Source organism: Chrysochloris asiatica, unplaced genomic scaffold, assembly GCF_000296735.1.
Source record: "Chrysochloris asiatica unplaced genomic scaffold, ChrAsi1.0 scaffold00176, whole genome shotgun sequence".
NCBI lineage: Eukaryota > Metazoa > Chordata > Mammalia > Afrosoricida > Chrysochloridae > Chrysochloris > Chrysochloris asiatica.
Genome location: NW_006408694.1, coordinates 714,925 through 720,165, shown reverse-complemented (window position 1 = coordinate 720,165; position 5,241 = coordinate 714,925). Strand labels below are relative to the sequence as shown.

At 37.4% G+C, this 5,241-nt stretch overlaps 1 protein-coding gene and 1 pseudogene across 1 annotated transcript in view; both read left to right on the top strand.

The window, feature by feature from the left end:
- XKR4 (XK, Kell blood group complex subunit-related family, member 4) overlaps positions 1 to 5,241 on the top strand; it is a 674,599-nt gene that overhangs the window by 516,181 nt on the left and 153,177 nt on the right. The gene's annotated exons all lie outside the window — the stretch shown is intronic.
- Positions 2,528 to 3,351, top strand: LOC102833330 (annotated as a pseudogene).

Genomic DNA, 5,241 nt, shown 5'->3' with positions numbered 1-5,241 from the left:
TCCAATCCTGATGCCACGTTTTTCTTCATAGAACCCAGCTTCTTGGATGATTTGCTCAGCATACAGGTTGAATAAGTATAATGAAAAAACACAACCTTGTCGCACACCTTTTTTAATTTTAAAACATTCAGTGTTCCCATGTTCTGTTAGAATAACTGCTTCTTGATCCAGGTACAGATTCCTCATGAGCACAGTCAAGTGTTTCGGAATACTCATACTTTGCAATGTTGTCCATAGCTTGTCATGATCCACACAATCGAAAGCCTTTACGTAGTCAATAAAGCACAGATAAACTCTTTCTGATATTCTCTGCTTTCAGCCAAGATATCGGACATCCTATATAGAGTCTCTGTGAGTCGGAACCAACTCAATGGCACTTAACAACAGATTTAAAAGAACAAAATTGTGATCAAATGAATAATTTAAATAATGAAATTATGATATAATATGGTATGCTAGTTGTCAATTTTAAATTAACATTACTGACATATATGAATGTATCCTAAAGAAAACTTGGTACTTACCTTGACTTGGGAGTATATTCTATGCAACTATATTATTCATAATATAGAATAAATCTTTTTGTATACTTTTTATGTATAAAAACAAAAATTCTCAATAAAATCTTTGCCAATAGAATCCAAAAACGTATCAAAATAATAACAATAATCATATAGATCCAGATTTGATATATGTTTTTAATATAGTTTTTGTAGCAATACTTTTGATTTACTCCTATAGATCTATTCAGGGAACTATTCCATATGCACTAGAAAAGAATGTGTATTGTGTTGTTGTGGTCTGAAGTGTTCTCTTTATATCTATGAGGTCAAGTTGGTTGATTGTGTTGTTTAGGTGTTCTGTGTCTAATTATCGTGTCTTCACGATAATTTATCTATCAGTTAGATAGATAAATGTCTCCTAGTGTGGTGCTGTAGGATAAGCACTGAGCTGCTAAATGCTTCAAACCCACCAGCTGCACCTTGGAAACCGTATACAGGGCTGCTAGAGTTATAACCAACTTGATGGCACCTAACAACTATTATTGTAGAGATGTGTATTCTCTTTTAAATTCTGTTACTGTTTAATTTATGTATTTTAGGGTTCTTTCACTAGCTGCATAGATATTTATTATGATTATGTCCTCTTGTTAGATTGACCCTTTAATAATTTTTTAATGTCATTCCTTGTCTCTTATGCAGGTGTTGGCCTTAAAATCTATTTTATTAGAATATAATATTACTACTCCTGCTCTCTTTTGATTGTCATTTGTTTGATGTATGTTATTCCATCCTTTGATATTTAGTTTATTTTTATTTTGGGGTCTAAGATGACTCTCTTGTATGCAGCATATTGGTGGGTCCTATTTTCTTATCCATTTTGTTACTCTCTCTCTCTCTTATCTGTTGCATTTAATCAATTTACTTTCAGTGTCATTATTAATAGATAAGAATTTGTTGCTGGACATGTAGTCTTGCTGGTGACCACTTTGGTCACTGATAAGGGGAAGTGGGGGAAAAACAGCAATGAAGTTGTGAGCTAAGTCCAACCACATTCAATAGACTCCTGTCAACCCGGGTTGAGACCTGGTTGGACCAGTGTGGCAAGACCTGGGGACTCCTGAGCCCAGAGACAGGGACATGGTCACAGAGGACTAGAGTGGAAAGTAAAGCGTCCAGCTGATATGAAGTGAGGGGAGATGCATAAAACACCCATACTTGCAGAGAGTACCCACTTGACCTGGCTTCAATGGCTGGATGATCAGAACTTGACTAGAAGAAGAAAGAAGAGGGGGAAAAAAGAGTAATCCACTACAATTTGATGAACTTGACCTATACTTATGGATGTAGTAGCTCAAAAGAGGAAATAAATCTTTACAGTGAGGATCATTCCCACCCCCTCGTTACACAGGGTTAACAGAGATGGGCAACATAGACATTGGTTACCCAAAAGGGGAGGGGGTCTACAAAGGCAAGAAGTGACTGGCTTATAAGCTTTCAAGAGGATGCCTAGTTCCAAAGGGTACAAGGGGAACATAGAATGTCCACTGAGTGGTTTACAACCTGTCTGGATGGGGCTGATAAACGAAGATGTGGGGATAAGACTCTTGTGGTTCAGTAGTGAATGATTACTACAGGTCTGACTGTGAGTGTTGGAAATGTAAAGGTAGATGTTTTATAACAAAAGGGACGATCAAGGGATCCTATCTAGAGTAGCGGTGATGCCAGAGATGGAGGCAGAGACGATGACATGGAGAGATGAAATGGCTGTGGACTCTGGACTCAGGGAAGGAAAAGATCTTTGTGCTGCCAGCCAGTGGAGCAGCCTTGCAGGGTGGGGTGTACCCTTGGTTGTTTGATGATACATGGAGGGAATTGTAATCATTGCAATGAAATGAAATACAATAGGATGAATGTAGCACTAATGTTCTCCCATGTAAACTATCCCTTAATTCACAATAAAACCTTTTAAAAAACAACATAGTCATAGTCAATAAAAACTTAAAAACAACAACAACAACAACAACAAAAACAACTTAGCTGTTGTACAGACAGCCCGGCGGGAGAGGAGAGACTGGCAGGAGACTGAGCAATGGGAGAAGGCTGAGGGAGCTGCCTGATTGGCCAAGGAAGCAAAGACAGAGGCCCCTGGACCCCAGATCAAGGAGTTGACTGATGAGAAGGTGGAGTGACTGCAGCTGGAGATTGACCAGTAAAAAGACACTAGAATTGTGAGAACCGGCTCAAGAATGGCAGTCTTGACTCACCTGGAAAGCAGGAGGTGGAGGAGGAGGAGGATGAAGAGGAATATGAGAAAGACAAAGAGAAAATGAAGGCCAACCTTGGCAAGGGGCCAACTTGCCTAATTACCATTGGACCCAGACCCTGTTGGAGCTGGATCTGGTGTGGTGGCCTTCCGTGTGAACTTCCACTTGAAAAGCAATGATGAGATGATGGATGTCCAGTGACAGCACCTCCGGGTGGGGCTGAAGGGGCAGTCAGTAATTATTGATGGAGAGCTCTACAATGAGGTGAAGGTGGAGGAGAGCTCATGGCTCATTGAGGATGGCAAGGTGGTGATAGTGCATCTGGAGAAGATCAACAAGATGGAATGGTGGAACTGCTTGGTGTCCAGTGACCCAGAGATCAATACCAAGAAGATCAACCCTGAAAACTCTAAGCTGTCAGATCTGGACAGTGAAACCTCAACTTGGTGGAGAAGATGATGTATGACCAGCAATAGAAGTCCATGGGACTGCCCACCTCTGACAAACACAATAAACAGGAGATTCTGAAGAAGTTCATGGATCAGCATCCAGAGATGGATTTTTCCAAAGCCAAATTTAATTAGCCTCACTCCCAGCCATTCAAGCTTCTTTCCCACCCTTCTTTGGATATTGGGGCCTCAGCGCTCTGGCATGTTTGGGAATGGCCCATGCACATAGGTCCCAGGGCATCATCAGAGAAGGACTGGGGCCTTGAGGGGTCAGAACCCATTAGAATATATAAGATTTTGTGTCATTTCCCTTTCTACTTGAAAAATAACATTTTGCAAAAAATGTATTTGTCATATATGACATTTTTCTCCCTATTCACTTTGCTAGCACCACCTGTTTTGGGAAATATAGATTTTCCACTAACCACTCAAATGAACTAATCTATTTTCACTATGTGTCCTTTTTGGTAAAATATCTAAAGAATTTGCTTTCATAAAGATAAATTCTGTTGCTTTGCTTCTGTCTCTCCCACCCCCCTCCTTCTTTATGAAAGGAAAACAATTCCTTGTCTCTTCTTCATGGAAAAATATAAACCAAAAATGAAGTTGTAAAAACAATTAAAACCAATGAACAACAACAAAAAATTTACTACTGTAATTTTGCTGAGTTTTTTTGTTTGTTTGTAGAGCTGGTGATTTGTTTGTTCCATAGATGTTTTATGCTGATTTCATTTTGTTTATGGATTTTCTTAATTTCATTTGTTGGTTTTGCTTTATTGATTACTAGATCTTTATGATTTTCTTCTTTTTTATCTTGATGAGAGGGTGTATTACATTTCTTTGAAGTTACCTTGTAGTTTATTCTTCCCGAGTTTAAAACAATCCATTCTATCATGATATCTTGACTTTCTCACCATTTGAAAGTTCTGTAACTGCAACATTTGTTACCTATTTTCAGTCTTGCAGGTTTATTTTCTTTTGAATGCTTCTGGTTTTATTTCTGAGTGATATTGTCATGTGTTTTAATTTCAAGTTGTTTCTTGATATTGTACAAAGAACTCCATTTAGTATTCTTGTGAGTTTTCTTGTTTTTATAAATTTATTTAATTTCTTTTATCTGTAAAGCTCCTAATTCTGCTGTCTTATCTGAGAGATATTTTTGCTGGATATATAATTTGGGATTAGAAGTGTGTCATTGTTTTATGTATGTTTCCCATTGCCTTCTTTCCTGCATGGTTGTTACCAAGGAATAAGAGATTAATCTTATTGGTTCTCCTTTGTAGGTAATTTATTGTTTGCCCTGAACTGCCTTTACAATTCTTTGTCTTTCATTTGGAAAATCTGATTATATGTCTTGGTGATTTTCTTTTGGGGTCTGTCCCATTTTGGGTTAATTGATCTTCTTGAATGAATATCGTCTTTTTCTTTCGTGATATTAAGGAACAATTCTTGCATCAAATCTTTTGACAGTTTTCTCTGTGCTTTTTAAATTTACTTTTAATATCTTTTCTTGTTCCAGAATTCTAATCACAATTAAGCTACTCTTCTTGATAGTGTCCCATATAATCTCCTTACTTTTTCATTCTTTTTCTGATTGTTCCATTAGCAGATTAGTATTGAGAAATTTATCTTCAATTTCTCGAATTGTATCTTCTAATGATTCAGTTCTATACCTGTACCTTTATAATACGTTATCTACTTCTGAAATCTTAGTATTAATCTTTTGGACTTCTATTTGCTGTTTCTGTGCTTTTTAACTTTCCATTTATTTTGTCAATTTGTTCTGATACTGTTTTTCTGAAATTTTGTCTAGAATTTTGTCTGTGTTTTCCTTTTTCCTAGTACATTGTTGTTGTTGTTAAGTGTTGTCAAGTTGGTGCTGACTCATAACAACCCTTTATAGGGTGTCTGAGGAGTGGCTGGTAAGTTTGAACCATCACCCGTGCGATTAAAATCACCTTGAGGTCAAGTGTTTATCCTACAGTGCCACACTAGACTCAGTATATTGAATGGATATAAATATCA